Raw genomic sequence first — 27,568 nt, 5'->3', positions numbered from 1 at the left:
GTGCAGAGGTGAGGTTATCTCCAAAACCTGCGTCTCGCCGCTTGGACCAGTACATCTGCGTAATTGTTTGTAACTATGACGACAGGAGCCATGGCAACACGGAGCGCCACGGTTCCAAACAAAGTAGATGGACTTGAAGTGATGGGGGGGGGTCGTGATGTATTTCAGTGGGGAGTACAGGTAATGACCCTTTGATGATGTTTTATTAGGCAAGGCAGATGTGTTGAATGTGACAAACTTACAGGAACTGAATGGTATCAATATTGAATGATTCTCCATTTGGTTGAGACTTTGGGCGGCAATTATTAAAGGCCTACTGAAATGAGATGTTCTTATTTAAACGGGGATAGCAGGTCCATTCTATGTGTCATACTTGATAATTTCGCAATATTGCCATATTTTTGCTGAAAGGATTTAGTAGAGAACATCTTGCAACTTTTGGTCGCTAATAAAAAAGCCTTGCCTGTACCGGAAGTAGCAGACGATGTGCGCGTGACGTCACGGGTTGTGGAGCTCCTCACATCTGAACATTGTTTACAATCATGGCCACCAGCAGCGAGAGCGATTCGGACCGAGAAAGCGACAATTTCCCCATTAATTTGAGCGAGGGTGAAAGATTCGTGGATGAGGAAAGTGAGAGTGAAGGACTTTAGAGTGTATTGGGAGCAATTTAGATGTTTTTAAACACATTTACTAGGATAATTCTGTGAAGTCCCTTATCTTTCTATTGTGTTGCTAGTGTTTTAGTGAGTTAAAGGCCTACTGAAATGAGATGTTCTTATTTAAACGGGGATAGCAGGTCCATTCTATGTGTCATACTTCATCATTTCGCGATATTGCCATATTTTTGCTGAAAGGATTTAGTAGAGAAAATCGACGATAAAGTTTGCAACTTTTGGTCGCTAATAAAAAAGCCTTGCCTGTACCGGAAGTAGCAGACGATGTGCGCGTGACGTCACGGGTTGTGGAGCTCCTCACTTCCTCACATTGTTTATAATCATGGCCACCAGCAGCGAGAGCGATTCGGACCGAGAAAGCGACAATATCCCTACTAATTTGAGCGAGGGTGAAATATTTTTGGATGAGGAAAGTGAGAGTGAAAGACTAAGAAAAAAAATAGACGGCAGAGCCATTCAGATGTTATTAGACAAATTTCACTAGGATAGTTCTGAAAAATCCCTTATCTGCATATTGTGTTACTAGTGTTTTAGTGAGATTAAATGGTCGTACCTGTACAACCTGAAAGTCGGAGGGGTGTGGCCACAGGTGTGGGGACTGCCAGTGTCTCCGAGGGAAGCCAGGTTTCTCGACAAGGCAAAGGCGGCCGGTGGGGCCGGGCTGAGGGACGGCGTGGCGCAGTGGGAGAGTGGCCGTGCGCAAGCCAAGGGTCCCTGGTTCAAATCCCACCTAGTACCAACCTCGTCACGTCCGTTGTGTCCTGAGCAAGACACTTCACCCTTGCTCCTGATGGGTGCTGGTTGGCGCCTTGCATGGCAGCTCCCTCCATCAGTGTGTGAATGTGTGTGTGAATGTGGAAGTAGTGTCAAAGCGCTTTGAGTACCTTGAAGGTAGAAAAGCGCTATACAAGTACAACCCATTTATCTTTTTTTTTTTTTTTTTTTTTTCCCCTCCTTCACAGTGGAAGCATCCGTCGGTCGGGGCCGGCCGAAGGGAGGAGGCAAGAGAGTCCGCAGCTGCCTCTTTGACAGGTGCAGGAGGAACGACGCAAGCTCTCCACTCATGTCTATGGTAAGAGCCGACTTATTACCACCATTTTCTCCCCGAAACCTGCTGGTTGACATGTGGTAGGGAACCATGTTTGCTTGACTGCTCTGTTCCATAGTAAAGCTTCACCGTCATCTTTCGGGAATGTAAAGAAGGAAACACCGGCTGTGTTTGTGTTGCTAGAGACGGCCGAAATACACCGCCTCCCACCTACAGATTTCTTCTTTGACGTCTCCATTATTAAGTGAAAAAATTGCAAAAGATTCAGCAACACAGATGTCCAGAATACTTTGTAATTATGCGATGAAAAGAGACAACCTGTAGCTGTGAACGGTGCTGGAACAAAATGTCCTCTACAATGCGTGATGTTATGCGCACGCGTCATCTTACCACAACGTTTTAGCATGGTTTCCGTCCGAAATTTAAAATTGCAATTTAGTAAGCTAAAGTGGCCGTATTGGCATGTGTTGCAATGTTAATATTTCATCATTGATATATAAACTATCAGACTGTGTGGTCGCTAGTAGTGGCACAAACATTCATGTCATTTCCAAAACACAAAGTGCAAGTTTGTCAGAGACATTTTAAAACAAGCCATGAGTGCACTTTTGTGCATGATGTCAGTAAGATGACTTATCAAAACAACACTAAATTAAAGTGCACTTTTTGTACCACTACAATAGTTTAAAAGAAATAAAGTGCACTTTTGTGCATGATGTCACTAAGATGACATGTCAAAACAACACTAAATTAAAGTGCACTTTTTGTACCACTACAATAGTTTAAAACAAATAAAGTGCACTTTTGTGCATGATGTCACTAAGATAACATGTCAAAACAACACTAAATTAAAGTGCACTTTTTTGTACCACTACAATAGTTTAAAAGAAACAAAGTGCACTTTTGTGCATGATGTCACTAAGATGACATGTCAAAACAACACTAAATTAAAGTGCACTTTTTGTACCACTACAATAGTTTAAAAGAAATAAAGTGCACTTTTGTGCATGATGTCACTAAGATGACACATCAAAACAACACTAAATTAAAGTGCACTTTTTGTACCACTACAATAGTTTAAAAGAAATAAAGTGCACTTTTGTGCATGATGTCACTAAGATGACATATCAAAACAACACTAAATTAAAGTGCACTTTTTGTACCACTACAATAGTTTAAAACAAATAAAGTGCACTTTTGTGCATGATGTCACTAAGATAACATGTCAAAACAACACTAAATTAAAGTGCACTTTTTTGTACCACTACAATAGTTTAAAAGAAACAAAGTGCACTTTTGTGCATGATGTCACTAAGATGACATGTCAAAACAACACTAAATTAAAGTGCACTTTTTGTACCACTACAATAGTTTAAACGAAATAAAGTGCACTTTTGTGCATGATGTCACTAAGATGACACATCAAAACAACACTAAATTAAAGTGCACTTTTTGTACCACTACAATAGTTTAAAAGAAACAAAGTGCACTTTTGTGCATGATGTCACTAAGATGACATATCAAAACAACACTAAATTAAAGTGCACTTTTTGTACCACTACAATAGTTTAAACGAAATAAAGTGCACTTTTGTGCATGATGTCACTAAGATGACGTATCAAAACAACACTAAATTAAAGTGCACTTTTTGTACCACTACAATAGTTTAAAAGAAACAAAGTGCACTTTTGTGCATAATGTCACTAAGATGACATGTCAAAACAACACTAAATTAAAGTGCACTTTTTGTACCAACACAATAGTTTAAAAGAAATAAAGTGCACTTTTGTGCATGATGTCACTAAGATGACATGTCAAAACAACACTAAATTAAAGTGCACTTTTTGTACCTCTACAATAGTTTAAAAGAAATAAAGTGCACTTTTGTGCATGATGTCACTAAGATGACATATCAAAACAACACTAAATTAAAGTGCACTTTTTGTACCACTACAATAGTTTAAAAGAAACAAAGTGCACTTTTGTGCATGATGTCACTAAGATGACATATCAAAACAACACTAAATTAAAGTGCACTTTTTGTACCACTACAATAGTTTAAACGAAATAAAGTGCACTTTTGTGCATGATGTCACTAAGATGACGTATCAAAACAACACTAAATTAAAGTGCACTTTTTGTACCACTACAATAGTTTAAAAGAAACAAAGTGCACTTTTGTGCATAATGTCACTAAGATGACATGTCAAAACAACACTAAATTAAAGTGCACTTTTTGTACCAACACAATAGTTTAAAAGAAATAAAGTGCACTTTTGTGCATGATGTCACTAAGATGACATGTCAAAACAACACTAAATTAAAGTGCACTTTTTGTACCTCTACAATAGTTTAAAAGAAATAAAGTGCACTTTTGTGCATGATGTCACTAAGATGACATATCAAAACAACACTAAATTAAAGTGCACTTTTTGTACCACTACAATAGTTTAAAAGAAATAAAGTGCACTTTTGTGCATGATGTCACTAAGATGACATATCAAAACAACACTAAATTAAAGTGCACTTTTTGTACCACTACAATAGTTTAAAAGAAACAAAGTGCACTTTTGTGCATGATGTCACTAAGATGACATATCAAAACAACACTAAATTAAAGTGCACTTTTTGTACCACTACAATAGTTTAAAAGAAACAAAGTGCACTTTTGTGCATGATGTCACTAAGATGACATATCAAAACAACACTAAATTAAAGTGCACTTTTTGTACCACTACAATAGTTTAAAAGAAACAAAGTGCACTTTTGTGCATGATGTCACTAAGATGACATATCAAAACAACACTAAATTAAAGTGCACTTTTTGTACCACTACAATAGTTTAAACGAAATAAAGTGCACTTTTGTGCATGATGTCACTAAGATGACGTATCAAAACAACACTAAATTAAAGTGCACTTTTTGTACCACTACAATAGTTTAAAAGAAACAAAGTGCACTTTTGTGCATAATGTCACTAAGATGACATGTCAAAACAACACTAAATTAAAGTGCACTTTTTGTACCAACACAATAGTTTAAAAGAAATAAAGTGCATTTTTGTGCATGATGTCACTAAGATGACATGTCAAAACAACACTAAATTAAAGTGCACTTTTTGTACCACTACAATAGTTTAAAAGAAACAAAGTGCACTTTTGTGCATGATGTCACTAAGATGACATATCAAAACAACACTAAATTAAAGTGCACTTTTTGTACCACTACAATAGTTTAAAAGAAACAAAGTGCACTTTTGTGCATGATGTCACTAAGATGACATATCAAAACAACACTAAATTAAAGTGCACTTTTTGTACCACTACAATAGTTTAAAAGAAACAAAGTGCACTTTTGTGCATGATGTCACTAAGATGACATGTCAAAACAACACTAAATTAAAGTGCACTTTTTGTACCACTACAATAGTTTAAAAGAAATAAAGTGCACTTTTGTGCATGATGTCACTAAGATGACTTATCAAAACAACACTAAATTAAAGTGCACTTTTTGTACCACTACAATAGTTTAAAAGAAATGAAGTGCAGTTTTGTGCATGATGTCACTAAGATGACATGTCAAAACAACACTAAATTAAAGTGCACTTTTTGTACCAATACAATAGTTTAAAAGAAATAAAGTGCACTTTTGTGCATGATGTCACTAAGATGACATGTCAAAATAACACTAAAGTAAAGTGCACTTTTTGTACCACTACAATAGTTTAAAAGAAACAAAGTGCACTTTTGTGCATGATGTCACTAAGATGACCTATCAAAACACTAAATTAAAGTGCACTTTGTGTACCACTACAATAGTTTAAAAGAAACAAAGTGCACTTTTGTGCATGATGTCACTAAGATGACATATCAAAACAACACTAAATTAAAGTGCACTTTTTGTACCACTACAATAGTTTAAACGAAATAAAGTGCACTTTTGTGCATGATGTCACTAAGATGACATGTCAAAACAACACTAAATTAAAGTGCACTTTTTGTACCACTACAATAGTTTAAAAGAAACAAAGTGCACTTTTGTGCATGATGTCACTAAGATGACATGTCAAAACAACACTAAATTAAAGTGCACTTTTTGTACCACTACAATAGTTTAAAACAAATAAAGTGCATTTTTTTGCATGATGTCACTAAGATAACATGTCAAAACAACACTAAATTAAAGTGCACTTTTTGTACCACTACAATAATTTAAACGAAATAAAGTGCACTTTTGTGCATGATGTCACTAAGATGACATATCAAAACAACACTAAATTAAAGTGCACTTTTTGTACCGCTACAATAGTTTAAAAGAAATAAAGTGCATTTTTGTGCATGATGTCACTAAGATGACATATCAAAACAACACTAAATTAAAGTGCACTTTTTGTACCACTACAATAGTTTAAAACAAATAAAGTGCACTTTTGTGCATGATGTCACTAAGATGACATGTCAAAACAACACTAAATTAAAGTGCACTTTTTTGTACCACTACAATAGTTTAAAAGAAACAAAGTGCACTTTTGTGCATGATGTCACTAAGATGACATATCAAAACAACACTAAATTAAAGTGCACTTTTTGTACCACTACAATAGTTTAAAAGAAATAAAGTGCACTTTTGTGCATGATGTCACTAAGATGACATGTCAAAACAACACTAAATTAAAGTGCACTTTTTGTACCACTACAATAGTTTAAAAGAAATAAAGTGCATTTTTGTGCATGATGTCACTAAGATGACATATCAAAACAACACTAAATTAAAGTGCACTTTTTGTACCACTACAATAGTTTAAAAGAAATAAAGTGCACTTTTGTGCATGATGTCACTAAGATGACATGTCAAAACAACACTAAATTAAAGTGCACTTTTTTGTACCACTACAATAGTTTAAAAGAAACAAAGTGCACTTTTGTGCATGATGTCACTAAGATGACTTATCAAAACAACACTAAATTAAAGTGCACTTTTTGTACCACTACAATAGTTTAAAAGAAATAAAGTGCACTTTTGTGCATGATGTCACTAAGATGACATGTCAAAACAACACTAAATTAAAGTGCACTTTTTGTACCACTACAATAGTTTAAAAGAAATAAAGTGCTTTTTTGTGCATGATGTCACACAAGATATTTCAATAACTGTCAAATAAAAACGAGCTGCTAACAGGAAATCAGACGCTTTATGTCCCCTGCTATGTGGTAGGTTCCTGCGGTTGTTTTCTCCTTCTGTTGTTGACTATTTTGTTCATATGGTGTTGATCTGGAAATGGTTGGCATTTTGTGGGTGTGGCACCGTGAACAGCTTCCTGCCGCCATCGTGTGAGTTGCATGGATCATTAACGGAGGACATCGCTTCACACAGGTTTGACTCGTTATTTTGCACATAAAGTCGCTCCCAGTGTCAGTAGGTCGCTCTTTCACCGCCTCCATCTCTGCCCGCGGCGGTCTCCTTTTCAGTCGCCCGTCTTCCTGTGCTGGTCTTTGTCGCTCCGTGGTTCTCGCTCATCTGATCGCTCGTCTCTCTCCTTCTCCTTCTGCCCTGATTGCTCCTCCTTCTCCCCTTTTATACAGCAGGAGGAGATGCAGCGATTGAGATCAGGTGTGTGTATTACGCACCTGGTTCCGATCGCTGCAGCGCCTCTCCATTCCACTGCATACTCCGCCTCCTGGCCGCCATCTTGAGTAGGACCACGGTTTGTCCTAGCCCGCTGTCGGCCTGTCGGCTCCGCCTCTCCACAGGCACCAAACGGAAATGTTGACATGCAGAGTTTCAAGCACTCATCATTCTCTAGCGCAGGGGTGTCAAACTCAAATACAGAGTGGGCCAAAATATTAAACTGAACAAAGCCGCGGGCCAAGGTTGGACAAATTAACCTTTTAATAGGGACCCAAACAAGTTTTGCAATGAATATTGAACAAGTAAGGCGTTCAAAAGACTTATTAGTGATTCCTAGAGCCCAAAAAAAGTCTGCGGGCTATAGAGCGTTTTCCGTTCGGTCTCCAGTACTCTGGAATGCCCTCCCGGTAACAGTTCGAGATGCTACCTCAGTAGAAGCATTTAAGTCTCACCTTAAAACTCATCTGTATACTCTAGCCTTTAAATAGACCTCCTTTTTAGACCAGTTGATCTGCCGCTTCTTTTCTTTTTTCTCCTATGTCCCCCCCTCCCTTGTGGAGGGGGTCCGGTCCGATGACCATGGATGAAGTACTGGCTGTCCAGAGTCGAGACCCAGGATGGACCGCTCGTCGGGACCCAGGATGGACCGCTCGCCTGTGTATCGGTTGGGGACCTGATCCGCCTCCGCTTGAGATGGTTTCCTGTGGACGGGACTCTCGCTGCTGTCTTGGATCCGCTTTGAACTGAACTCTCGCGGCTGTGTTGGAGCCACTATGGATTGAACTTTCACAGTATCATGTTAGACCCGCTCGACATCCATTGCTTTCGGTCCCCTAGAGGGGGGGGGGTTGCCCACATTTGAGGTCCTCTCCAAGGTTCTCATAGTCAGCATTGTCACTGGCGTCCCACTGGGTGTGAATTCTCCCTGCCCACTGGGTGTGAGTTTTCCTTGCCCTTTTGTGGGTTCTTCCGAGGATGTTGTAGTCGTAATGATTTGTGCAGTCCTTTGAGACATTTGTGATTTGGGGCTATATAAATAAACATTGATTGATTGATTGATTGACTTTGGTGATGCGGTTGCGGATGATATAATTGCCTGTCCGCGCATCTCTAATACAAATACACGTACCGTTAAACCCCTAAATACATATGATCTAACCTCCTAGAAATTGTTTTAAATGTAGAAAAAAAAAAATCAGAAAATGATCCTTTTAAGAGAAAATGAGCATTTGATTGGTTGAGCGTCTTATGATCTTGAAAAGACTCCTGCATTGTTATCCCCATGCAGTGATCCTTTGTGGATTACAAGATTGGTGAGTTAGTATGTTGTAGTGATTGTGGATGACCTTTTAAAGAGGATTTGCTCTTCAAGCAGAACCTTATTAACATATACAGACTTTCTTAAGAACATTTAATGTCAGATGATTCATCCTTCATCCATGCAAAGTACAATTATTACATGCTTTTAGCTTGTCAAATCTACTCAGTGCTGCCTTCTTGACATCTATTTGTTGTGTGTCTATAGGTCCTTTGGATCATCAGTGGATGCCTGAAGAACATGAACAAGGTCTTCTAGCAACAAATCCACAGCCAACCCACTCTGAAAATGTGCATCACTGCTAAGTTCTGGTATGTTGCTGCCATGATGAGATGATGTTGCTGCCGTGATGAGATGATGTTGCTGCCATGATGAGATGATGTTGCTGCCATGAAGAGATGATGTTGCTGCCATGATGAGATGATGTTGCTGCCATGATGAGATGATGTTGCTGCCATGAAGAGATGATGTTGCTGCCATGATGAGATGATGTTGCTGCCATGAAGAGATGATGTTGCTGCCATGATGACAGGATGTTGCTGCCATGATGAGATGATGTTGCTGCCATGATGAGATGATGTTGCTGCCATGATGAGATGATGTTGCTGCCATGATGAGATGATGTTGCTGCCGTGATGAGATGATGTTGCTGCCGTGATGAGATGATGTTGCTGCCGTGATGAGATGATGTTGCTGCCATGATGAGATGATGTTGCTGCCATGAAGAGATGATGTTGCTGCCATGATGAGATGATGTTGCTGCCATGAAGAGATGATGTTGCTGCCATGATGACAGGATGTTGCTGCCATGATGAGATGATGTTGCTGCCATGATGAGATGATGTTGCTGCCATGATGAGATGATGTTGCTGCCATGATGAGATGATGTTGCTGCCATGATGAGATGATGTTGCTGCCATGATGAGATGATGTTGCTGCATGATGAGATGTTGCTGCCATGATGAGATGATGTTGCTGCCATGATGAGATGATGTTGCTGCCATGATGAGATGATGTTGCTGCCATGATGAGATGATGTTGCTGCCATGATGAGATGATGTTGCTGCCATGATGAGATGATGTTGCTGCCATGATGACAGGATGTTGCTGCCATGATGAGATGATGTTGCTGCCATGATGAGATGATGTTGCTGCCATGATGAGATGATGTTGCTGCCATGATGAGATGATGTTGCTGCCATGATGAGATGTTGCTGCCATGATGAGATGATGTTGCTGCCATGATGAGATGATGTTGCTGCCATGATGACAGGATGTTGCTGCCATGATGAGATGATGTTGCTGCCATGATGAGATGATGTTGCTGCCATGATGAGATGATGTTGCTGCCATGATGAGATGATGTTGCTGCCATGATGACAGGATGTTGCTGCCATGATGAGATGATGTTGCTGCCATGATGAGATGATGTTGCTGCCATGATGAGATGATGTTGCTGCCATGATGAGATGATGTTGCTGCCATGATGATATGATGTTGCTGCCATGATGAGATGATGTTGCTGCCATGATGAGATGATGTTGCTGCCATGATGAGATGTTGCTGCCATGATGAGATGATGTTGCTGCCGTGATGAGATGATGTTGCTGCCATGATGAGATGATGTTGCTGCCATGAAGAGATGATGTTGCTGCCATGATGACAGGATGTTGCTGCCATGATGAGATGATGTTGCTGCCATGATGAAATGATGTTGCTGCCATGATGAGATGATGTTGCTGCCATGATGAGATGATGTTGCTGCCATGATGAGATGATGTTGCTGCATGATGAGATGTTGCTGCCATGATGAGATGATGTTGCTGCCATGATGAGATGATGTTGCTGCCATGATGAGATGATGTTGCTGCCATGATGAGATGATGTTGCTGCCATGATGAGATGATGTTGCTGCCATGATGACAGGATGTTGCTGCCATGATGAGATGATGTTGCTGCCATGATGAGATGATGTTGCTGCCATGATGAGATGATGTTGCTGCCATGATGAGATGATGTTGCTGCCATGATGAGATGTTGCTGCCGTGATGAGATGATGTTGCTGCCGTGATGAGATGATGTTGCTGCCATGATGAGATGATGTTGCTGCCATGAAGAGATGATGTTGCTGCCATGATGACAGGATGTTGCTGCCATGATGAGATGATGTTGCTGCCATGATGAGATGATGTTGCTGCCATGATGAGAGGATGTTGCTGCCATGATGAGATGATGTTGCTGCCATGATGAGATGATGTTGCTGCCATGATGAGATGATGTTGCTGCCATGATGAGATGATGTTGCTGCCATGATGACAGGATGTTGCTGCCATGATGAGATGATGTTGCTGCCATGATGAGATGATGTTGCTGCCATGATGAGATGCTGTTGCTGCCATGATGAGATGCTGTTGCTGCCATGATGAGATGCTGTTGCTGCCATGATGAGATGATGTTGCTGCCATAATGAGAGGATGTTGCTGCCATGATGAGAGGATGTTGCTGCCATGATGAGATGATGTTGCTGCCATGATGAGATGATGTTGCTGCCATGATGAGATGATGTTGCTGCCATGATGAGATGATGTTGCTGCCATGATGAGAGGATGTTGCTGCCATGATGAGAGGATGTTGCTGCCATGATGAGAGGATGTTGCTGCCATGATGAGAGGATGTTGCTGCCATGATGAGATGATGTTGCTGCCATGATGAGATGTTGCTGCCATGATGAGAGGATGTTGCTGCCATGATGAGATGATGTTGCTGCCATGATGAGATGATGTTGCTGCCATGATGAGATGATGTTGCTGCCATGATGAGATGATGTTGCTGCCATGATGAGAGGATGTTGCTGCCATGATGAGAGGATGTTGCTGCCATGATGAGAGGATGTTGCTGCCATGATGAGAGGATGTTGCTGCCATGATGAGATGATGTTGCTGCCATGACTAGAGGATGTTGCTGCCATGATGAGAGGATGTTGCTGCCATGATGAGATGATGTTGCTGCCATGATGAGATGATGTTGCTGCCATGATGAGATGATGTTGCTGCCATGATGAGATGATGTTGCTGCCATGATGAGATGATGTTGCTGCCATGATGAGATGATGTTGCTGCCATGATGAGAGGATGTTGCTGCCATGATGAGAGGATGTTGCTGCCATGATGAGAGGATGTTGCTGCCATGATGAGATGATGTTGCTGCCATGATGAGATGATGTTGCTGCCATGATGAGAGGATGTTGCTGCCATGATGAGAGGATGTTGCTGCCATGATGAGAGGATGTTGCTGCCATGATGAGAGGATGTTGCTGCCATGATGAGATGATGTTGCTGCCATGATGAGATGATGTTGCTGCCATGATGAGATGATGTTGCTGCCATGATGAGAGGATGTTGCTGCCATGATGAGATGATGTTGCTGCCATGATGAGATGATGTTGCTGCCATGATGAGAGGATGTTGCTGCCATGATGAGAGGATGTTGCTGCCATGATGAGAGGATGTTGCTGCCATGATGAGATGATGTTGCTGCCATGACTAGAGGATGTTGCTGCCATGATGAGAGGATGTTGCTGCCATGATGAGATGATGTTGCTGCCATGATGAGATGATGTTGCTGCCATGATGAGATGATGTTGCTGCCATGATGAGAGGATGTTGCTGCCATGATGAGAGGATGTTGCTGCCATGATGAGATGATGTTGCTGCCATGATGAGATGATGTTGCTGCCATGATGAGATGATGTTGCTGCCATGATGAGAGGATGTTGCTGCCATGATGAGATGATGTTGCTGCCATGATGAGATGATGTTGCTGCCATGATGAGAGGATGTTGCTGCCATGATGAGATGATGTTGCTGCCATGATGAGATGATGTTGCTGCCATGATGAGATGATGTTGCTGCCATGATGAGATGATGTTGCTGCCATGATGAGAGGATGTTGCTGCCATGATGAGATGATGTTGCTGCCATGATGAGATGATGTTGCTGCCATGATGAGATGATGTTGCTGCCATGATGAGAGGATGTTGCTGCCATGATGAGAGGATGTTGCTGCCATGATGAGAGGGTGTTGCTGCCATGATGAGATGATGTTGCTGCCATGATGAGAGGATGTTGCTGCCATGATGAGAGGATGTTGCTGCCATGATGAGAGGATGTTGCTGCCATGATGAGGATGTTGCTGCCATGATGAGAGGATGTTGCTGCCATGATGAGAGGATGTTGCTGCCATGATGAGATGATGTTGCTGCCATGATGAGATGATGTTGCTGCCATGATGAGAGGATGTTGCTGCCATGATGAGATGATGTTGCTGCCATGATGAGATGATGTTGCTGCCATGATGAGATGATGTTGCTGCCATGATGAGATGATGATGCTGCCATGATGAGAGGATGTTGCTGCCATGATGAGAGGATGTTGCTGCCATGATGAGAGGATGTTGCTGCCATGATGAGATGATGTTGCTGCCATGATGAGATGATGTTGCTGCCATGATGAGAGGATGTTGCTGCCATGATGAGATGATGTTGCTGCCATGATGAGAGGATGTTGCTGCCATGATGAGATGATGTTGCTGCCATGATGAGAGGATGTTGCTGCCATGATGAGATGATGTTGCTGCCATGATGAGAGGATGTTGCTGCCATGATGAGATGATGTTGCTGCCATGATGAGAGGATGTTGCTGCCATGATGAGATGATGTTGCTGCCATGATGAGAGGATGTTGCTGCCATGATGAGATGATGTTGCTGCCATGATGAGAGGATGTTGCTGCCATGATGAGATGATGTTGCTGCCATGATGAGAGGATGTTGCTGCCATGATGAGATGATGTTGCTGCCATGATGAGAGGATGTTGCTGCCATGATGAGATGATGTTGCTGCCATGATGAGATGATGTTGCTGCCATGATGACACATCTGTGCAATTGTGTGCTTGTTCACCTCATTAATGTCCTCACAGGAAGCTACGCTGTTGTCATTCAATAAAATAGTCCAGGGGTCACCAACGCGGTGCCCATAAGGACCAGATGAGTCGCCCGCTGGCCTGTTCTAAAAATAGCTCAAATAGCAGCACTTACCAGTGAGCTGCCTCTATTTTTAAAATTGTATTTTTTTTTACTAGCAAGCTGGTCTCGCTTTGCTGGACATTTTTAATTCTATTAGAGACAAAACTCGAATAGAATTTGAAAATTCAAGAAAATATTTTAAAGACTTGGTCTTCACTTGTTTAAAGAATTTCATACATTTTTTTACTTTGCTTCTTAGAACTTTCAGAAAGACAATTTTAGGGAAAAAATACAACCTTAAAAATTATTTAAATCAATATTCAAGTATTTTATTTTTATTTTAAAGAATAATAAATACATTTTAATTTATTTCTTCATTTTAGATTCTGTTTTTTTTGTAAAAAGATTTCTTCAAACTTATTATGATTAAAATAAAAATAAAAAATATTCTGGCAAATCTAGATAATCTGTAGAATCAAATGTAAATCTTATTTCAAAGTCTTTTGAATTTGTTTTAAAATCTTTGTTCTGGAAAATGTAGAAGAAATAATGATTTGTCTTTGTTAGAAATATAGCTTGGTCCAATTTGTTCTATATGGGGCGGCATAGCTCGGTTGGTAGAGCGGCCGTGCCAGCAACTTGAGGGTTGCAGGTTCGATTCCCGCTTCCGCCATCCTAGTCACTGCCGTTGTGTCCTTGGGCAAGACACTTTACCCACCTGCTCCCAGTGCCACCCACACTGCTTTAAATGTCACTTAGATATTGGGTTTCACTATGTAAAGCGCTTTGAGTCACTAGAGAAAAGCGCTATATAAATATAATTCACATTCACATATTCTAACAAAGTGCAGATTGAATTTTAACTTATTTAAAACATGTCATCACAATTCTAAAATGAATCTTAATCAGGAAAAAATACTAATAATGATGTTCCATAGATTATTTTTTTAATTTTTTCAAAAGAGATTCGAATCAGCTAGTCTTTCTCAATTTTTTTCGGTTGAATTTTGAATTTTAAAGAGTCGAAATTGAAGATCAACTATGTTTCAAAATTTAATTTTCATTTTTTTTGTGTGTTTTCTCCTCTTTTAAAGTGTTTAAGAGTTTTTTTCATCATTTATTCTCTACAAAAAACCATCCGTAAAAGGAAAAAAAAAACGTACAACGGAATGACAGACAGAAGTACCCATTTTTTATATATATAGATTTATTTATTAAAGGTAAATTGAGCAAATTGGCTATTTCTGGCTATTTACTTAAGTGTGTATCAAACTGGTAGCCCTTCGCATTAATCAGTACCCAAGAAGTAGCTCTTGGTTTCAAAAAGATTTTTGAAACCAAGGTTTTTGAAACCAAAATACGTGTATTTGTATTAGAGATGCGCGGACAGGCAATTATATCATCCGCAACCGCATCACCAAAGTCGTCATCCACCCGCCGTCCACCCGAACCAACATTTCATCAGAACCGCAACCGCCCGCCAACCGCCCGTTGAAATACATCAGAGGTCGGCCTTTTTGACCATGACAGTTTTTGATGATTGTCTGTGGATGTTCTCATTCGTCTAGGTCAGGGGTCGGCAACCCAAAATGGTGAAAGAGCCATATTGGACCAAAAATACCAAAAAAAAATCTGTCTGGAGCCGCGAAAAATAAAAAGCCTTACATAAGTGTTATAATGAAGGCAACACATGAGGTAAGTGTCTATATTAGATATAATAGCCTACTATCAAAATGAGTGTGGACAGAAATGTTGAAATATAATATTCTACCTGTTTTTACAACATTGGAAAACATTAGTAAAACAGAGGCTTCTCAGAGGCTGAGATAACGTTTAGCTCAGGGGTCAGCAACCTTTTTGAAACCAAGAGCTACTTCTTGGATACTGATTAATGCGAAGGGCTACCAGTTTGATACACACTTAAATAAGTTGCCAGAAATAGCCAATTTGCTCAATTTACCTTTAATAAATAAATCTATATATATATAAAAAAATGGGTATTTCTGTCTGTCATTCCGTCGTACATTTTTTTTCCTTTTACGGAAGGTTTTTTTGTAGAGAAAAAAACACTTAATTGGACGGTTTAAAAGAGGAGAAAACACGAAAAAAATGAAAATTAAATTTTGAAACAGAGTTTATCTTCAATTTCGACTCTTTAAAATTCTAAATTCTACCAAAAAAATTAAGAGAAAAACTAGCTACTTTGAATCTTTTCGACAGAATAAAAAATAAAAAACATTTATGGAACATCATTAGTAATTTTTTCCCGATTAAGATTAATTTTAGAATTTTGATGACATGTTTTAAATAGTTTAAAATCCAATCTGCACTTTGTTAGAATATATAACAAATTGGACCAAGCTATATTTCTAACAAAGACAAATCATTATTTCTTCTAGATTTTCCAGAACAAAAATTTTAAAAGAATTTCAAAAGACTTTGAAATAAGATTTAAATTCGATTCTAAAGATTTTCTAGATTTGCCAGAATATTTGTTAGGAATTTTAATCGTAATAAGTTTGAAGAAATATTTCACAAATATTCTTCGTCGAAACAACAGAAGCTAGAATGAAGAATTAAATTAAAATGTATTTATTATTCTTTACAATAAAAAAAAAATGTACTTGAACATTGATTTAAATTGTCAGGAAAGAAGAGGAAGGAATTTAAAAGGTAAAAAGGTATATGTGTTTAAAAATCCTAAAATCATTTTCAAGGTTGTCTTTCTCAAAGTTATAAGAAGCAAAGTAAAAAAATAAATGAATTTATTTAAACAAGTGAAGACCAAGTCTTTGAAATATTTTCTTGAATTATCAAATTCTATTTGAGTTTTGTCTCTCTTAGAATTAAAAAGGTCGAGCAAAGCCAGACCAGCTTGCTAGTAAATAAATACAATTTTAAAAATAGAGGCAGCTCACTGGTAAGTGCTGCTATTTGAGCTATTTTTAGAACAGGCCAGCGGGCGACTCATCTGGTCCTTACGGGCGACCTGGTGCCCGCGGGCACCGTGTTGGTGACCCCTGCTTTAGATATTACTGGCTTAGAATGGTCAAAGGTCCAAGTTAAAGAAAATGGCAGGCTGTCTTCTTCGAATGGATTTATAACAATCTATGCAAGCTGAAATGCAGGCAATATCACAAATAGATAATATGACATGAAAAAATGCAGATATAAATTAAATAAACAGAGGACATAGAAAATTAAATGAGCTCAAATATACATACAAGTGAGGCAGAATGATGCAATATGTACACAAAGCGATCATGTGACGCTTAGCTGGCATTGTGGTTATGCGGGTGTGTTCTCTCTATAATGCAGGCGGTGAAGGTAAGAAAGGATTTATTTCTACTAAAAAACAGACTAAGAACAAAAAGACTTGCACAAGGCACTGAAGACAAAACCAACAGAACTAGCATGGGAGCTAGAAAGAACTGAAAGCGCTAGCATGTGAGCTAGGGACACAAACGAAGGAATAGCGTGGAAGCTAACGAATACAAAAATACTTTTACCACAATAGGAATCAGCGACGTCACCTGTTGCGTCGATCAGCAAACTAGACTACGAGGATGAGCAACGGAAAATGCAGGTTTATATAAGGACAGAAATTACGATTGTAGCTGAGATAGGTGCCAGCGCCCCCTGCGACTCCAAAAAAGGGAATAAGCGGAAGAAAAAGGATGGATGGGGTGCGCGTCAAAAACGAAAGGCAGGTGACACTAATACGTGACTATGGCAACAGAAACAAACAGGAAGTGCCACCAGGAACTAAGGAAGACAAATACTAAACAGGATGTACCACAAAAACAGAACAAAACCAGAATATGACATGATCCGAGCCGCGGATCATGACAAATCCTAAATAGCATGTTAGCATTGATTAGCTTGAAGTCATGCACTTACCACATATGCCTGATTAGCAATCCACACACGTCAATAGCTTCAACAAAGCTCACATTTGTGCATTCACGCACAGCATAAATAGTTTGGTGGACAAAATGAGACAAAGACTGAGTTGCGTGAGACATTTTCACGGGCATCGTTGGAGAAGGTTATACATGTAAACAAACTCCGGTGCCAGCGCCCCCCGCGACCCCAAAAAAGGGAATAAGCAGAAGAAAAGGGATGGATGGGGTGCATGTCAAAAACCAAAGGCAGGTGACACTAATACGTGACTATGGCAACAGAAACAAACAGGAAGTGCCACCAGGAACTAAGGAAGACAAATACTAAACAGGATGTACTACAAAAAAAGAACAAAAACAGAATATGACATGATCTGAGCCGCGGATCATGACAAATCCTAAACAGCATGTTAGCATTGATTAGCTTAAAGTCATGCACTGACCACATATGCCTGATTAGCACTCCACACACGTCAATAGCTTCAACAAAGCTCACATTTGTGCATTCACGCACAGCATAAATAGTTTGGTAGACAAAATGAGACAAAGACTAAGTTGCGTAAGACATTTTCACGGGCATCGTTGGAGAAGGTTATACATGTAAACAGCGCCCCCAGCGACCCCAAAAAAGGGAATCAGCAGAAGAAAAAGGATGGATGGGGTGCGCGTCAAAAACGAAAGGCAGGTGACACTAATACGTGACTATGGCAACAGAAACAAACAGGAAGTGCCACCAGGAACTAAGGAAGACAAATACTAAACAGGATGTACCACAAAAAAAGGAACAAAACCGGAATATGACATGATCCGAGCCGCGGATCATGACAAATCCTAAATAGCATGTTAGCATTAGCTTAAAGTCATGTACTGACCACATGTGCCTGATTAGCACTCCACACACGTCAATAGCTTCAACAAAGCTCACATTTGTGCATTCACGCACAGCATAAATAGTTTGGTGGACAAAATGAGACAAAAACTAACTTGCGTAAGGCATTTTCACGGGCATCCTTGGAGAAGGTTATACATGTAAACAAACTCCGGTGAGTTTAAGAACTGCCAAAATTAGTGGGACAAAATGGCACTCGCCAAATACTCTCTTCAGCAAATCATGTTTAATATAAATAATGGGATTTCTAACAATTAGGAAGGTTTGTGTCATGTTGGTCCTCCCAGAGAAACCTTATTAAAACAAAAATACATGTTTTCCCCATCTTTTTTTTATTTTCATCCATTTTAGAAAAGCTCCAGGGAGCCACTAAGGTGCCGCAGGTTGCAGACCCCTGGTCTAGGTCCTTGTATGACGGTAAGATTTCTCTTTTGCATCTCAACAGTTGTTTTTCTCACTAGGATAGGACAGGAACATCCCTCCTGGAGTATAAATATTTGGGATTTTGGCACCAGCTGATAGATTAAGACTAGAACTGATGAAGGGCGAAACGTCTTCAAAGACAAACCAAACAGGGTTTATTTTTTGGGTAGTTATTATATCCCTGGGCAAAGTTACCATGGGAACAGTTTCTTTGAGTGAGCACATAGGATAGGAGAGAAGACGATGAAGCAAAACCTAGCAACCGGTCTGCCTCTCAGTGACGCATGTGCAGCGTGCACACGTGCAGCCGCCGCTTTGGATCTCACGCTTCTTCTTCCCGAGATGCTTTGTGCCGTACTTCAGCCTTAAAATGAAGTGGAGGGATTTCCCTTTGAGTTGAGATTATTATCGGAAAATGGTACATTTTAGAATTGTAAAAGATTCTAAGCTTGAAGGCCTACTGAAAGCCACTACTAGCGACCACGCAGTCTGATAGTTTATATATCAATGATGAAATATTAACATCGCAACACATGCCAATACGGCCGCTTTAGTTTACTAAATTGCAATTTTAAATTTCACGCTGAAAAATCCTGCTGAAACGTCTCAATCCGTGACGTCACGGATTGTAGAGGACATTTTGTTCTAGCATCGTTCCCAGCTACTAAGTCGTCTGTTTTCATCGCAAAATTCCACAGTATTCTGGACATCTGTGTTGCTGAATCTTTTGCAATTTGTTCAATTAATAATGGAGACGTCAAAGAAGAAAGCTGTTGGTGGGAAGCGGTGTATTGCGGCCGCCTTTAGCAACACAAACACAGCCGGTGTTTCATTGCTTACATTCCCGAAAGAAGACAGTCAAGCTTTACTATGGAACGGAGATGTCAAGCGAACACGGTTGGATTGGACCACACACACAAAGTACAGTGTTTTATGTGGATTAAAGGCCTACTGAAATGAGATGTTCTTATTTAAACGGGGATAGCAGGTCCATTCTATGCGTCAAACTTGATCATTTCGCGATATTGCCATATTTTTGCTGAAAGGATTTAGTAGAGAACATCGACGATAAATTTCGCAACTTTTGGTCGCTAATAAAAAAGCCTTGCCTGTACCGGAAGTAGCAGACGATGTGCGCGTGACGTCACGGGTTGTGGAGCTCCTCACATATGAACATTGTTTATAATCATGGCCACCAGCAGCGAGAGCGATTCGGACCGAGAAAGCGACGATTTCCCCATTAATTTGAGCGTGGATGAAAGATTTGTGGATGAGGAAAGTGAGAGTGAAGGACTATAAAAAAAATTTATAAAAAACTTAACGGCAGAGCGATTCAGATGTTATTAGACAAATTTACTAGGATAATTCTGGAAAATCTCATCTGCTTATTGTGTTACTAGTGTTTTTGTGAGATTATATGGTCTTACCTGTACAACCTGAAAGTCGGAGGGGTGTGGCCACGGGTGTGGTGATCGCCAGTGTCTCGGAGGGAAACCACGTTTCTCGACGAGGCGAAGGCAGTTTGTGGGGCTGGGCTGAGATTTTTTTTTCCCCCCCTCCTCAACGGTGGAAGCATCCGACGGTTGGGGGTGGCCAGTGGGAGGAGGCAAGACAGTCCGCAACTGCCTCTTTGACAGGTGCAGGAGGAACGACGCAAGCTCTCCGCTAATGTCTACGGTAAGAGCCGACTTATTACCACCATTTTCTCACCGAAACCTGATGCTTGACCGCTCTGTTCCATACTAAAGCTTCACCGTCATCTTTCGGGACTGTAAACAAGGAAACAAAGAAACACCGGCTGTGTTTGTGTTGCTAAAGGCGGCCGCAATCCACAGCTTCCCACCTACATCTTTCTTCTTTGATGTCTCCATTATTAATTGAACAAATTGCAAAAGATTCAGCAACACAGATGTCCATAATACTGTAGAATTATGCGATGAAAAGAGACGACCTATAGCTGTGAACGGTGCTGGAAGAAAATGTCCTCTACAATGCGTGACGTCACGAGCACATTATGCAAACCATCACATTTTTAGGCACGTGTCTACCATTTTTGTTGCATGTTTTTCTGTAGGACTTATTTTGCCATGTATTGTTGCAGACTTACTAGGCTGGACTTGTACTAGACCAGGGGTCAGCAACCTTTTTGAAACCAAGAGCTACTTCTTGGGTACTGATTAATGCGAAGGGCTACCAGTTTGATACACACTTAAAACATTTGCCAGAAATAGCCAATTTGCTCAATTTACCTTTAATAAATAAATCTATATATATAAAAAAAATGGGTATTTCTGTCTGTCGTTCCGTCGTACATTTTTTTTCCTTTTACAGAAGGTTTTTTGAAGCGAATAAATGATGAAAAAAAAACTTAATTGAATGGTTTAAAAGAGGACAAAACACACAAAAAATGAAAATAAAATTTTTAAACATAGTTTAATCTTCAATTTCCAGTCTTTAAAATTCAAAATTCAACCGACAAAAATGAAGAGAAAAACTAGCTAATTTAAATCTTTTTGAAAAAATTAAAAAAACAATTTATGGAACATCATTAGTAATTTTTCCTGATTAAGACTAATTTTAGAATTTTTAAGACATGTTTTAAATAGGTTAAAATCCAATCTGCACTTTGTTAGAATATATAACAAATTGGACCAAGCAATATTTCTAACAAAGACAGATCATTATTTCTTCTAGATTTTCCAGAACAAAAATTTTCAAATATATTCAAAAGACTTTGAAATAAGATTTAGATTTCATTCTACAGATTTTCTAGATTTGCCAGAATATTTTTATTTTATTTTAATAATAATAAGTTTAAAGAAATATTTCACAAATATTCTCCGTTCAAAAAACTGAAGCTAAAATGAAGAGAAGGCTGGACAAGTGCGTTAGATTCCGAGGGAATTACTTCAAAGGATTAAACTTGTAGTTGTGTTTGGGATTTTGTAGCGCGTTACTAGCCACCTCTAATTGTTGTTGGGATTGAGTCGTGCAATGAAAGAAGCAGAACCGTCGTAAATGTGCATGGTTTAAAAACCGCTAGCAGGAAAGGAAATATTGGTGCAGAATAGTTGTGAGTAAAATAAACACCACACCGGCTGGCTGAATGATGAGAGAAAAATGCTGATTTGATGTCTTATTCAGGATTTCTTTGGAGTGGGTCTCTTTGAAAGTGTTTGTTGATGCTTAATTCTTGGTCGGCTGTCATGAAGGATGTAAAGCCGAGGAGTTTTAGAAGCGAACGCCGGACGGATAGGGAGGAGGCAAGATAGCGAGGGACGGCGGTAGAAGAAAAACTGGCTGGAAATAAGAGGACATGTGGGCGATGTCAGTGAGGAGTCCTCCTCCGCACAGATCAGCCCACAACATGCAAGAAGTATAAAGAAGAAAAGTTATCAAAGAAGGCCGTGCTGGAGAGAAAACACAAAGGAAGGTGGGAGAGAAATAAAATGACCGTGTAAGAAAGTGATGTGGACATAATCAGCAGGATGTGACACCTCCCCCAGACTCCAACTGGGACGTCTGCAGGATAAGTGGACGCATTTCAACCGGGTCCAGTTTGCACAGAGAGCTCGGCTCATTGGCCAGCTTTCTGTCGCCGTGGGAGACCGTCCCGGCCGAGTCTGGGAGAGCAAACAATGGGGACGATGGGAACAGCTCACGTGAGGGGCGGCAGGTCAACTCGGGGGACGGCATTCATCATTCATCACCTGTCAAGCCTTTCTGGGGCTGCGGCTCACGCAGATTTGACTGACAGTTCATGTCCGTTCATGTAAATGGACCTCTGCACCATATTGTGTGTGTGTGTGTGTGTGTGTGTGTGTGTGTGTGTGTGTGTGTGTGTGCGGGGGTGACGTCCAGGTTAGAAAAGAGTGCAGCACAATGTTTTACTTCAGCTGCCTTTCTATTGTTTAGGGGTGTGGGGAGAAAATCGATTCGAATACGTTGTGCGATTCAGAATCGATTGTCATTTATAAAAAAAAAAAAAAAAGATTTTTTTTATTTTTAATTTTTTTAATCAATCCAACAAACCACTACCCAGCAATACCATAACAATGCAATCCAATTCCAAAACCAAACCTGACCCAGCGACACTCAGAACTGCAATAAACAGCAATTGAGAGAAGACACAAACACGTTTTGGTCATGCTATGTTTAGTTTTTTTCGGACATTTAGCTCTGTTTTGCATTTCCTTGTTTGTCTTGTTACCATGCCAACTGATTTAGTTTTCTGTCATGTCTGATCGTGAGTTTTGTATGTCCATATTACCCTGAGCATCCCCAATCTTATCTGTTCTCAAAGCTAATCAGTCTCTGACCTGGTTAGTACTTGGATGGGAGACTGCCTAGGAAAACCAGGTTCTTTTGACCTTTGGACTCTAAGTTCCTTTTTTTTTTCCACTCCCTGTTTTGTTACCATGACGACCAATCAGTTCAGCTGTCTTGTCTCACACCTGTTTTCACTTATCATGTTCATTATTTAAGCCACAGTTACCAGGTAGTCAGGCTGGCAACATCACCTCATTCACACCCTCGATTATCTGCTTCATGCCTTGCAATGCTGTCCATTTTGTCCACGTAAGTTTCTTGTTATTCATGCCATAGCACAAGTGTTTTGTTTCATGTTCATAGTTTATAGCCTTTGTGCTAGTCTTTTGTTTCATAGCCCAAGTTTTGTACCTCCATTTTGAGCGCTTTTTTTTTTGTTCCTGTTTTTAGTTAATGAGTAAATAAATTAAATATGTACCTACCTTCACGCCGTTTCCAGTCCATTCGCTTCGCACCTCGGGAAAACAACCCAAGACCTGACAGACACAGAACAAACCAAAAGTAGTGAAACAAAAATTAATATTATCAACATCAGTATCAATATTAGTTATAATTTCAGCATAGCAGTGATTAAAAATCCCTCATTGACATTATCATTAGACATTTATAAAAATAATAAAAAAGAACAATAGTGTCACAGTGGCTTACACTTGCATGGCATCTCATAAGCTGGACAACACACTGTGTCCAATGTTTTCACAGACAAAATAGGTCATATTTTTGGTTCGTTTAATAGTCAAAACAAATTTACATTATTGCAATCAGTTGATAAAACATTGTCCTTTACAATTATAAAAGTGTTTTACAAAAATCTACTACTCTGCTAGCATGTCAGCAGACTGGGGTAGATCCTGCTGAAATCTATGTATTGAATGAATACACAATCCTTTTAAATCGGGAAAAATATCGTTTTTGAATCGAGAATCGAAACAAAAAAATCGATATATTATCGAATCGTGACCCCAAGAATCGATATTGAATCGAAATGCAAGACACCCAAATGTTCACAGTCCTACTATTTATAGTCCCAGGGAAGCCACAGTTTATATTCATATAAACACAGAACTGAGGGGTATTTTATGCATTTATGTGTGTGGCTGACTCTAGGATTATTAAAGGCCTACTGAAATGAGATGTTCTTATTCAAACGGGGATAGCAGGTCCATTCTATGTGTCATACTTCATCATTTCACGATATTGCCATCTTTTTGCTGAAAGGATTTAGTAGAGAACATCGACGATAAAGTTTGCAACTTTTGGTCGCTAATAAAAAAGCCTTGCCTGTACCGGAAGTAGCAGACGATGTGCGTGTGACGTCACGGGTTGTGGAGCTCCTCACATCTGAACATTGTTTATAATCATGGCCACCAGCAGCTAGAGCGATTCGGACCGAGAAAGTGACGATTTCCCCATTAATTTGAGCGAAGATGAAAGATACGTGGATTAGGAAAGTGAAAGTGAAGGACTAGAAGAAAAAAATAAAATACTAGACGGCAGAACGATTCAGATGTTAGTAGACAAATTTACTAGGATAATTCTGGAAAATCTCTTATCTGCCTATTGTGTTGCTATGTTTTAGTGAGATTATATGGTTGGTCCTGTACAACCTGAAAGTCATAGGGGTGTGGCCATGGGTGTGGTGACCGCCAGATTCTCCGAGGGAAGCCACGTTTCTCGACGAGGCGAAGGCAGCCGGGCTGACATTTTTTTATTTTTGTTCCCCTCCTCCACAGTGGAAACATCCGACGGTCCGGGGCGGCCAGTGGGAGGAGGCAAGAGAGTCCGCAGCTGCCTCTATGACAAGTTCAGGAGGAACGACGCAAGCTCTATGCTCATGTCTACGGTAAGAGCCGACTTATTGCCACAATTTCTCACCGAAACCTGCCGGTTGACATGTGGTAGGGAACCATGTTCGCTTGACCGCTCTGTTCCATAGTAATGCTTCACCGTCATCTTTCGGGAATGTAAACAATGAAACACCGGCTGTGTTTGTGTTAGAGGCGGCCGCAATACACCGCTTCCCCCCCTACAGCTTTCTTCTTTGATGTCTCCATTATTCATTGAACAAATTGAAAAAGATTCAGCAACACAGTTGTCCATAAAACTGTGGAATTATCAATCAATCAATCAATGTTTATTTATATAGCCCCAAATCACAAATGTCTCAAAGGACTGCACAAATCATTACGACTACAACATCCTCGGAAGAACCCACAAAAGGGCAAGGAAAACTCACACCCAGTGGGCAGGGAGAATTCATATCCAGTGGGACGCCAGTGACAATGCTGACTATGAGAAACCTTGGAGAGGACCTCAGATGTGGGCAACCCCCCCATAGGGGACCGAAAGCAATGGATGTCGAGCGGGTCTAACATGATACTGTGAAAGTTCAATCCATAGTGGATCCAACACAGCCGTGAGAGTTCAGTTCAAAGTGGATCCAAGACAGCAGCGAGAGTCCCGTCCACAGGAAACCATCTCAAGCGGAGGCAGATCAGCAGCGTAGAGATGTCCCCAACCGATACACAGGCGAGCGGTCCATCCTGGGTCTCGACTCTGGACAGCCAGTACTTCGTCCATGGTCATCGGACCGGACCCCCTCCACAAGGGAAGGGGGGACAAAGGAGAAAGAAAAGAAGCGGCAGATCAACTGGTCTAAAAAGGAGGTCTATTTAAAGGCTAGAGTATACAAATGAGTTTTAAGGTGAGACTTGAATGCTTCTACTGAGGTAGCATCTCGAACTGTTACCGGGAGGGCATTCCAGAGTACTGGAGCCCGAACGGAAAACGCTCTTTTGCCCGCAGACTTTTTTTGGGCTCTAGGAATCACTAATAATTATAATAAATAAAATTATGCGATGAAAAGAGACGACTTATAGCTGTGAAAGGTGCTGGACCAAAATGTCCTCTACAGTGCGTGACGTCACACGCACGCGCGTTTTAGCATGATACTTCCGCCCGAATGTAAAACTGCAATTTAGTAAACTAAAGCGGCCGTATTGTCATGTGTTGCAATGTTAATATTTCATCATTGATATATAAACTATCAGACTGCGTGGTCGCTAGTAGTGGCTTTCAGTAGGACTTTAACACAAAGCTGCACAGCAGTGATCATACTTTTATGTGCTGCAGAGCAATTTGACAGAAAAAGGAGAAAATGATTTGGTTGTAGCCTGTAAGAGACTTTGTGTGTGTGTGTGTGTGTGTGTGTGTGTGTGTGTGTGTGTGTGTGTGTGTGTGTGTGTGTGTGTGTGTGTGTGTGTGTGTGTGTGTGTGTGTGTGTGTGTGTGTGTGTGTGTGTGTGTGTGTGTGTGTGTGTGCTCTGCAAGTGAAAAGGTTGGCAGGCTCCCATCCCCCCTCCGAGAGCGGACTTTTTGGCTCTGCTTACACAGTAAACGGACAAGAGCTGTGCTTGCCGTTTAAATAATTTTGTTTTTCCCAACCGACCCGCACAAAATACTGCAGGTCTACTTTCTCTTCAAGTGAAAGCATTACTTCTCAAACAGTGAGTGACGGGGAGCAGGGTGCGATGCCGGGAGGGGCGCGTGTGACCCCCCCGGGGATCCTGCTGTTTTAGTATCATGCTTTAAAACCCACTTCAAAAAGCTGTGCACTGCAGAATGTGCTGATTGTAGCCACTAATCTTGAAGTCCTCATTTTGTCATGTAGAAAAAAAAACAAATAAACAGCACATGAATTGATTAACGTGGACCCCGACTTAAACAAGTTGAAAAACTTATCCGGGTGTTACCATTTAGTGGTCAATTGTACAGAATATGTACTGTACTGTGCAATCTACTAATAAAAGTTTTAATCAATCAATTAAACAAATTGTTTTATGTACTTTTGTTTTGTAGGTTGAATTGTTCTCGGTTGGTAGAGTTGGTAGACAGCGCACTCCAGACACAACCCCGCGCTCATCAAGCAGACCACACCCACAGCCGGCCGCAGTCCACGCCTGACACACCTGTGTCTGATGACGTGAGGCTGTATAAAGGGACCAGTGGACCAAGGATCGGCGCGGGAACTTAGTTCGCAATTAACGTTCAGTAAGCGATCACCCTGCTTTATGCAATCCTGCTCTCCCTGTGTTCTGTCTCTCGGTGTTCTCGCAGAACCCTCCGTCGCCTGCAAAGTGAGCAGTGCGTCTCACTCTTCCTCGGATCTCCTCCTTCCTCTGATTTCCTCCGTCGTCCCTAGACTCCTCGCTCGCCCCTGGACTCTGACGCCTTTCTATCGCCCCCTGATCCTGCCGGCCCATGGACTTCCTCGCTCCTTCGTTCTCGCCAAAACTTATGGTAAAACGCTCCAATTAAATACTTCACATAGTC

At 40.5% G+C, this 27,568-nt stretch overlaps 1 long non-coding RNA gene across 1 annotated transcript; it reads left to right on the top strand.

Annotated features, from left to right (window-relative positions):
• The first annotated feature begins 1,637 nt into the window (after positions 1-1,637).
• Positions 1,638-27,568, top strand: LOC133552418 (uncharacterized). The gene is made up of 5 exons (XR_009806715.1): positions 1,638-1,749; positions 8,879-8,982; positions 18,837-18,902; positions 24,971-25,080; positions 27,095-27,568. It is a non-coding gene; the product is annotated as an uncharacterized LOC133552418 (long non-coding RNA).

Source organism: Nerophis ophidion, linkage group LG05 (assembly GCF_033978795.1).
Source record: "Nerophis ophidion isolate RoL-2023_Sa linkage group LG05, RoL_Noph_v1.0, whole genome shotgun sequence".
In the NCBI taxonomy this organism is placed as follows: domain Eukaryota; kingdom Metazoa; phylum Chordata; class Actinopteri; order Syngnathiformes; family Syngnathidae; genus Nerophis; species Nerophis ophidion.
This window is presented reverse-complemented; position numbering and strand designations above follow the sequence as displayed.